This window comes from Equus caballus, chromosome 23 (assembly GCF_041296265.1).
Source record: "Equus caballus isolate H_3958 breed thoroughbred chromosome 23, TB-T2T, whole genome shotgun sequence".
NCBI classification, from domain to species: domain Eukaryota; kingdom Metazoa; phylum Chordata; class Mammalia; order Perissodactyla; family Equidae; genus Equus; species Equus caballus.
In genome coordinates, this window is record NC_091706.1 from 53898230 (window position 1) to 53908010 (window position 9781).

At 50.9% G+C, this 9781-nt stretch overlaps 1 pseudogene across 1 annotated transcript in view; it reads right to left on the minus strand.

Moving 5' to 3' along the window:
* Positions 1-4225, minus strand: part of LOC100065278 (methylthioadenosine phosphorylase pseudogene) — a 29851-nt pseudogene extending 25626 nt beyond the window's left edge. Inside the window, exon 1 of the transcript NR_036563.1 lies at positions 4009-4225. The product of NR_036563.1 is annotated as a methylthioadenosine phosphorylase pseudogene (transcript). The remainder of the gene's footprint in view (positions 1-4008) is intronic.
* Between the last annotated feature and the right edge of the window lie 5556 nt (positions 4226-9781).

Consider the following 9781-nt stretch of genomic DNA (forward strand, 5'->3'; position numbering starts at 1 on the left):
GCATAAAGAATGTTCAAAAGACTGCTGGGATAGAAAATACTCAGTATAGCCATTTGGTAATGATTGCTCCTCATTACCCCACTTGATAAAGCAACAGAGATTTCTCTTTCCTATGCCACTAAAATCACAGAGCTGTAGGGGATGAGATAGAAGAGTCTGGAATAGCAGGAAACGTTAGCCTCATGTATATTTATGAAATCCAACTGTCCTTCATACACATATGTAAATATAAGTAAGTAATTCAAAGGGAGTTCTAAATTTTTTTTAAGTTCAAGTGTTGAAGTGCATTTTCCAGAGATTAATTTAACAGTTCTTGTCTTCAGGGATTAACTGGAGTTAAAGAAACTCGGCACCACCCTCTAGAGTAATCCAATTCGATGACTAAGAAACACAAACAAGAACAATTACACAAATAACTAAACATTAACTGAACTGTTAACGAAAAATGAAATAACTGAAACTAGGAAGGTTTCCCTGGGCTGATAATTCCTAGAGGAGAAACAGTAATTAAATTGTCCTGTTTAGATTTAAACAGGCTGTAGAGAGAACACTATACTGGAAATCTAACGGAAAGGGAACTGAGCACTTCCTTTTGTCAATGAAAAGTTTTAAATCTGTTGTCACTTGAATAAAATTTCTACTAAATAGAAAAAGTAGCTCCTTGAGAGAAAATTCCAGAGTTAAGAACTCGCTGAACAACTGAATGAAATATTTTCAGATCAGGTTCCACAAGTTGATTTACGTTAATACCTTGGAAAATGGTTACCTCTCTGGCCCTCAGTTTCCTGAAAAAGAAAAATCCAAAGAAGAAGATAATAAGGACATTTTAGGAAGATTTCACAGAAGAACTGCAGGTTACGGGGTTGAGAACTTCGTGTCCCCACAACTTCCTTAAGCGGCTAAAACAGTTTGTGAAGTTGGTGCCACCTTGTGGTGCATTGTTGGAACCACAGCAGGTTACCCGTTCTAGCCAACCCATTTCTTTCTGACAGTTTTCAAACCAACAAAAGTGGTCACTTAAGTCAGTACATTTAAATCACGCCAATTCAGTAGATGTTTTTTAAATAACACTGTTTGATGCAATGCTAAGCCTTCCTCTAGCTGGCTTCTCCGTTTTATCCTCCATTTCACATTCTCTGAAGCACCAAGATCACGGGGGGCCTAATGCACGGTCCAGCCCATGGCATCGCCCAGAACACAGAACCGAACTGCGGACTCTAATTATCTGGGATTCTGCTGCTCATGGAAACTTCTGGTTTTTTGTTGTGTTTGCTTATTTCCACTTTGACTTGGTTGATTCTGAATGCTCCCTGGGCCGTGGCCCCCCCATTCCGGATTCAGCACTAACTCTCGGACTTGTACACACGAAACACAGCCCACACCGTCTTCTGAAACCACCCTCTCGGTTCAGGAAGCATCGCAGCCGCGGGTGAGAAACGCTGACCAGGGGTCCTGCCGAAGTTCAGGCCGTCGAGCCCACCCTCACGGCCCCAAGCTTCAGTCCACACCACGCTGGCTGCACGAGGACTGCATTAGAAGCTGGTACTCAGCCCTCAGCGAGGAACATGGAGTGCTGGCCACGAAAAGAAGAGCTGCTCCTGCTCGCCAGAAAGGCCAGGGTGGGGCCTCCGGCTCTGGAATTATCTGCAGGTGGGCACATCCGGTCACCCAACCGGCTCTGCTTGTTTATGGAAAACCGTATCTAGCAAGGGTTACAGGACAAGTGTAGCGACTGAGTACTGCCTCACCAGGGACCTCTAACCATTTTCCTGCTGCAGAGGGAGGCCAGCAGTGCCAAGATGTGGCAATGCCGCCACCTGCTGGCCCATAGCAGAGTACGACTAGGACGAAACTCCCAAGCACGGATGGCCTAATTCTGTCCACCCCTTAGCCTCCAAATTCAACAGTCAACTCAGGCCCTGCCGTGGTAATAAAGGAACTGGGTCTCAGCACCTACACGTCACAGGCACTGTGCTAACCGCCTCAGCGGCCTCACCTCCTCTGATCTTCTCATCCGCCCTATAAGATAGGCCCTGCAGTATTACACCCATTTTACAGAGAAGGAACGCATACAAATCAAGACACTTCTCCAAGAACAAATCATAAGCATCAAAGCTGGAAGAGGAACCCAGCTCTTTCACACTCACCCACGATGACGGACCAGCTCCCAACACCCCCTGGAGTCCTTTATAACGTCAGACCCTATGAGAAAAGTTTCACTGCCTCCATGTACTGAGGAAACTGATGCTCAGAGGGGTCAAGTTCTGGACCAAGGTCACAGAGCAAGCACAGAAACGATGACTCTGGGCGTCTAAGTGAACCTGGAGGGGAGAGGGGTCTCCATCGGTGACATCAGCCACACTCAGACAGCAATGACAAGACCTTACCAGGCCTCCTGGGCCAGCAGCATCAGCCCTCAGTCCAGGCAATCCTAGGAGGCCTAGGAAATGTGTTCGAGGACCGAGATGGAATTTCTGGGCCAATTCTGCCCAGCCAGGACTTCTTCATTGCACGTGATAAAGTTCTGAAACAGGGACCTCCAGTCAATCAAGGTCATTGGCAAATTTTAACAATTAGTGGTCCATCCCACACTTTCCATGATGGAGCAGCCAGTCAATCTCCACAAAAAGAGGAGAGCGTCTGCCTTCCTCTCTGAGACCTGAAAGCATTTCGTCTAAATGCTGGCTTACCTGGCCGGAATGCGTACTTCCAGCAGTGGCGAAGGGCTCACACTAACCCCTCCCCTGCGTCTATGTCCACTGGTACCTGGACCCAGGGAACCTCACATAGCTCACCTGGTTTCAGGAACCACTCACCATGACTTTGGGGCAGGGACACGCTACCTCAAGGAGCCCAGCACTCAGTGACGGCATTCTCAAAACCCCACACCTCCAAGCTGTGGAGACCAGCTCATGCCAGGGAGACGGCTGCCTCTGGGTGCCTCAAGCTCACGAGGAGGCAAGGGAGCCAGAGCTCGAGCTGGCGGCACTCCCTGATCTCAACATCTCAGTCCTTCGGCTCTGGTTGCCACTGGCAAGTCTATGCAAGCACACAGCCTTCTTGGGCCGACCTGGCTTGGAGGCCTCCCAGGGCCTTGCAAACTCCTGGAAGTCCAGCTGTATGGGGAGAGAGTGGCCCAATGTCCAGTCTGGGAGGCCTGTTCAAAACCTGCAATGTGGTCCACGAAGATAACTGGGGCTCCATCTCTGACATGACTCCCCCTCTGTAAGCCAGCCAGGTAGGTGATGGTTACGAGCTGAAATGCTTCCCCCAAATCCGTATATTGAAGTCCTAACCCCCAATACCTCAGAGTGAGACCATATTTGGAAATAGGGTTTTTGAGGAGGTAATTAAGGTTAAATGAGGTCACAGGGGGTCCCTAATCGAATATGACTGGTGTCCCTATAAAGGGAGATTAGGACACAGACATACAAAGAGCAAAGACCATGTGAAGGCACAGGAAGAAAGCCACCTGGAAGCCAAGGAGCGAGGCCTCAAGAGAAACCAACCCTACAGACACCTTGATCTTAGACTTCCAGCCTCCAGAACTACGAGGCTAAATTTCTCCTGCTTAAGCTACCCAAGCTGTGGTCCTTTATGGCAGCCCAGCAAACTAATACAGTAATGCTATGCAGTCGTGCGCCACGTAACAACGTTTCAGTCAACCACAGACCACATATACCATGGTGGTCCCATGAGATTAGCACCATACGGCCTAGGTGTGTAGTAGGCTGTGCCATCTAGGTTTGTGTACATGCACGCTATGACATTCACACAACAAAATCACCTAACAACACGTTTCTCTGAATACATCTCCATCATTAAGCAACCCATGACTGTATTTTGCTCAGAAATAACCTGAGGGCCCAGAGCATCTTTGTTTTTTATTTAACCAATCTCCTCTTGAAAAATCAAGATACTACTCTAACAGGTAGACACTCTCTGGAAGATACAGTTCCCCTCCTGAGATGGCCCGCTACTTTGAGGAGGGTTTTCCTCAGTGCTCACTGTAATCTGTAGAGCTCTCCTTGGCTTGTGGATCAGCGGCAGGTTCCTCCCGGTGCTCCTCCTGGGTCCTCTGCTGGATTCTAGAATCCCCCAGGATGCTGTCAATACCAAAGCCCAGGGCCCAGACTCCAGAGAATCTCATTAACTGGGCAAGGCAGAGTTCGTTTTCTTCAAGGTCCCCAGGTGGTTCCAGTGTGCAGCCAGATTTGAGCACCATTCCTCTAGGGCCCAGATCCTAAATTTTAAAATCTGGGCCAGCCAAGCATCATAGGCTGAATAATGGCCCGTGAAAGAGATCTTATCTGCATCTTAATCCCCAAAGCCTGTGAACACTACCTTAGCCAATTAAGGTTCTTGAGATCCATAATCTGGGATTATGGGGTGGGCCCTAAATGTAATCACCAGAGTCCTTATAAGGTCAAATGAGAAGGCGATGTGATGTTGGAAGCAGAGGGATGCTGGGTGGTATGATGCCGGCTGTGAACCAAGGGATGCTGGTGACCTCTAGAAGCTGGAAAAGGCAGGGAAATGGATGCCCTGTTATATCCTCCAAGAGGATCTGCCCTGCTGACACCCAATTGTAGCCCCGTAGGACTCATCCTGGACATCAGCCCTCCAGAACTGCAAGAGAGACATTGCGCTGTTTCAAGCCATCCAGTCCGTGGTAACTGTTACAGCAGCCACAGGCAACTAGGACACTAGGGCCCCCCTGAGGAGCTGGGTGAAAATGCAGACACACTTCCGTGGGCATCTGACTCCAGGGAGGCTCTTTAAAACCCAGACCCTGGGCCCCGCCCCCAAGAATTTCTGATTCAGCAGGACTGGGGTGGGGCCCAAGAATCTGCATTCTAACAAATTCCCAGGTGGGCTTGGAGAACCACCGCTGTAGATGCTTCTGAGGCACAGACTAGGATGCCACGATCACAATCCCAGTGAAGGACCTGGAGTCCATTGCACACAAAAGTTTCTATCACCTGTTTCCTCATCTGCACCTAGAAGGGGAAGATTTTTCCTTAATTCAGAGAACTGTGAACATCAAATGACATAATATATTATTACCTGTCACTGTTTCTGTACACACTCCCACCTCCAGCAAAACCTAACCAAATCAAAACAAACTTTGTCAAAGCAAGAAAAAATGCCCCTTATCTCTTTCTCTGCTGGTCAGGACGCAAACCTGGCTGCTCCGACGTCTCCTCACCGGGCCATCTCTGTCTCGGGGATTTAGTCCAGGGCCCTCACCCGAGCATGAATCGGCTCTCCTGGGGGTGTCTGGAAACCCAGGGGACATTTCTGGCTGCCACAATGACTGGGGGAGTGCTACTGGCATTGGCATTTTGTGGGGAGGGGCCAAGATGCACCATCCATCCTGCAATGCTCAGGACAGTCCTACAGAAGGAGGAAGGTCCTGCCCTAAATGCCATTGTGTCCCTAGGCAAAAAATGAAGACTCACTGGTCATCTGGTTTCCAGTTGTGGCCTGTGGGTTGTCCCCCAGGTTCGGAGGGTCACTCAAGGCCTTTCATTCTGAAGGCCTTTGCTGGCCACAGACAGCCAGCCAAAAAAAGAGCTTACCAGGCCTGTTCTCCACAGTCTAGACTCCACGACTTGCCCCTTCCCCTTAATACCATTTGTTGAGAGGCCACCGATGAGGGAACCATATCCCCTCCTTGCCATAGCAACCAAGATTACATCATATTTATTTTTAATCCTCCAGAGCAAAAGCTGGGCAGCTGCCGGACGGGGCCATAGCCCATTGAAGGAACCCTCAGAATGCCCTGTCCGGATGCCAAGGACAGGTTCAGCCCTCTTCGTGGTGAAGCACACCACCCGCCCGTGGCTGATAAGGACGACACCTCCCTGAGGTCCACCCAGAAAACGGCTGTTCTCAACACCACGGGAGAGCGCCCCATGGGCACAGGGAGGCAGCCTGCTTTACGCCCTCACTCCACACTCCCTCTGCCTTAAGGCTGCAGGATCTCCTTACTCCACAACGAAACAGAGCAGAGACCACACGTCACATTTCAGAAATGCCTCAGAACATCCAGCTGGTGGAACGCCAGGCTCTAGGCCCAATTCTGTCACTATCTAGGGCCAACTGTGTAAGTCTGGACACCTCAGTTGACCTTTCTGGGCCTCAGCTCTACGTCCACAAAAAGGGGTTTGTGTGGCTATATGGTCTCAAGGAACGTTCCAGCTCTACCTTCCACGATCTGAGGATAGGATATGGCTTCTATAAGCCTGCTTTGCTCTGGACACTGGCACCTCGTGTTTTCTATGTGGGATGTTGGTTCAGCAGTTGGGGGACTGCAGTTGGCATCATGGATTCTCAACAGCAAAGTGGTCACCTTCCCATCCTCAGAGACAGAAAGCAGCAGGCAGGCCCGGCACTATGTGGACCTCAACTTTATAGTGAGCTGCTCGCCAGGACCAAATATCTGCCTCCTTCAATAATCACCTCGGGGCTCGACCACAGCGCCCACTCTGCACTTAGCGCACCAACCCAATATCACAGGGCCCCTGGGTGCAGGGAGAATGAGGAACCAGATTAAAGCGACACTGTCATAAATAGCATCCCTCTCTGTTTTCAATATCACTTGAATTGCATTCCCGTAAGGGACAGGTCAGAGTTTCCTGCTTGCCCACTGAAGGCTGGGGGCTCATGACACCTATCATGACCATTCAATTGTTGGAGAAAAGATATTCAAAATTACTCTCAGCTCCCCTACTTAGAAGCACTACCATTTAATAAGTTTCAACCACGTGCTGGGCAGACAACACAAGTCTAAAAGTCCCAGGAAACTCTGCGGTAAAACCCCCACTTACAGATAGACACCTAAGGACCTCGCTTCCTTTGCACAGGAGCTTCATTAAAAATGCTTTCTGCCTTGTTCTCAGTGACTGGTGAGGGAACAGCGTTCCACCAATATCTGTTGAATGCAAGATCCTTTTCAAAATGGCAAAAGGAGTTTCATAAGGAAGTGTGACTGCGACCCCCCCTTCTCCCCATCATAAGTGTCTCATTAAGAGCTGCAAGGACCTAATAAATGAATCCCTCTGGCTCATTACACGCTGACCCCAGAGATTTGTCTTCTCCCTGGATAAGTGAACACAAAGCGGGGAATCACAAGAGATTCCCGAGAAGGCGGTGGACCTTCCTATCCCATCCGCCAAGAATTTCTCAAGTCAAACAAGTAAGGTGGGTTCTTAGCCAATCACAAACAGCCTAGAAGAGATCTGAAGATTGATCACCAGTTCTTCCCTAGGCTCTGTGACTCTTCACTCCCTCCCAGGCACCAACCAGGAAAGAAGTGTTTGTTTAAAAGCCCCAGGGAAGCTCGCGGCTCGCTTCAGAATTCCAGCCCTTCTCTGGCCCAAGCTCCCACCGCAGGCGATCCCTTGTACGCAGACCTCTGAGGTCCGAGGGCACGAGAAAACTGACTTCTAACTTTCCAGGTTGCAAACAAAGCAGTTTAAAGCCAGAGTCCTCCAAACAGGGAGGAGCCCTGTACTGTCTTCCACTTCGGTGCTGTAAAGAAATCTCAGAATCCCAAAGCATTGCGCTGCAGGGGAAAACCTCAGAACAGAGATGTCCTTTGGGAAGGAAAAAACAAAGCCAGAAGCTTGCAAAATGGCAAGCACGCAGTTCTCCCACGTGGTCCGTGGGGCAGCGAGCCTAGCAGAGCGGAAGCGTGAATCTGGCGGCGCTCAGAGAGAGCTCTCACCAGCTGCAGGGCCCCCTCACCTGGCACACGTGCTAGCCTCAGCCAGGCGCATCTCCCCGGAAAGGAATGGCGCCTGGGAAGGGTTGGGGGCCGGGCGCAGCCCCCGCACTGTCCCTCTCCAAAGGCCAGCGCACGCCCTGCCTGGTGCGGATGCAGCTGTGCGAGTTTGCAAGCGTTCCCTGTCCCCTCGCTCCCCGCCCCTGGGAGACCAGGCCCGGGATGCCGTGCCCCAGACCCTCCCCGCCGCGACGAGGGCGCACAGGCAGGACGCAAGGCCTGGAGGCACGATCCCCCGGGGCAGCAACGAGAGAGCACAGGGCAGGGCGGACCGAAGCCGCCGGTACCAGTAATCTCACCTTCACAGTCGCGGGGCTGGCACCTGGGGCCATGTCTGCGCGAGGAGGGCTCGGCAGCCTCTCCAGGCGCGGGGAGCAGGCGGGCGCGTGGGGCCAAGAAGCTCACCGCCAGACTGAGCCAAGCGAAGTCCGGGAGCGACCCTGGCTCCTCCTCTTCCTCCCGGGGACAGCTGGATTGGCTGCTTGTGTGGCATCGCCCCCTCCACCGCGCTCCTCAATTCGAGGTTACCGCGTCCCGCCCCTTGGGCGGACCTTCCCGTTCTGTGGTTTTCTTCACTCCGGGTTGTAACTAACAGGTCGATAATGATAATGGAGACGGTTACTTGAGCGCTTGTATTGTCCCAGATTCTGTGCTTTGCACTTTAATCAGCCTTGTTAATTTTCATAAGAACCATAGAGTGTTAGCTGCGTCTAAGGCGTTGTCTGTAAAATCAGGCCCATTTGCCTTCCAGAAGTTCTCATGGGAGCGAGATTCCTCCAGAGGAAGGAACTGGCTGTTCCCAAAGGTTCCCTCCAGCTGTCAACCTGGGGCGGGGCGCGGTTTGCTCTTCCTACCCAGGTGACCCGACCCGACCAGGGGTTTGCTCCTTTGCCTGAATTCCTGGAGGACAGAGCAGGAATGGGGTTGACCCGAGACTCAGGGATGACAAAAAGGAAATACACAGGGTTACATATGCAGGATAAACTTTCTGATTTACGAACTATGGCTTATTGATCTTCAACCTGAGGGGAGAGTTTTAAAGGGGATGAGACGCTGCCTCACTCCCACCCCGGCTATCTTTAACCCCTCCCACCTCGGACAACGGCCCATACGCCTAGGTTCAGAATCCAGACTCATGTCTTCATCATTCAACACTGGCTGGTCACCACCATCTCGGCCCCGCCCCCTGCCCCAAACACACACACAGCAGACACACACCCCAACACCACCACCAGCCTCCACTGGGATAATCCCTTACTCTCAAAATCCCAATCCTTTCCCTACTGGGGTAATCCAATTTACCCTCCTTTGATGGATTAAGCTCTCCTAAACAGAATGGGTGAGAGTAATGTTCTGAGATGCAGAAATGCGGCAGATTACTCTGGGGGTGGGAGGATGGCTGTGGAAGTGAAATGAGAAGAAAAATGTTAAAAAATCTTCCCCAGAGCACAAACTTTGAGATGAGCTTTGCTAGCGGCGTCTGGGCATATTCAGCATACTCAAGTGTTGTTTAAAACTAACTAGGTCTTTCTGTCCCTCCTTACTATGTGAGTGAGCTGTCTTTCCCAGGAAGTCAAGGTCCAAACATCAAGATCCAGCCTCACTAGGCCAAATGCAGGCTGAAGATGAAAACTAAAGAGAAAAGTCCAGACAGTCAAGGGAAAAGAAATTCAGTCTTCAAGGCTGCACACAGGCTGGTGGGAAGGCGCCAACCAGCAAGCCCTTCAGGGACGTGGTTTTCTAGGAGCCAGTCTGCTGATCGCTGTGTTGGGGAGCAGGAGACCCGTTACTCACAGGGGAACCACTGCAGGATACAGGTACCCTCACTTTTATTGTCACTTCATAATTAGGAGGTCTTGACCAACTTACATGCTTTGATGTGACCAGCAAATCTAGTTTCTACTCGGCGCTTTCTCTTGCCAAAAGTTAGACCCCGTAACAAGTGAGAGCCTGTGAGCCTTAGAAGACCCCTACGCTGGAAGGAGTTGGGAA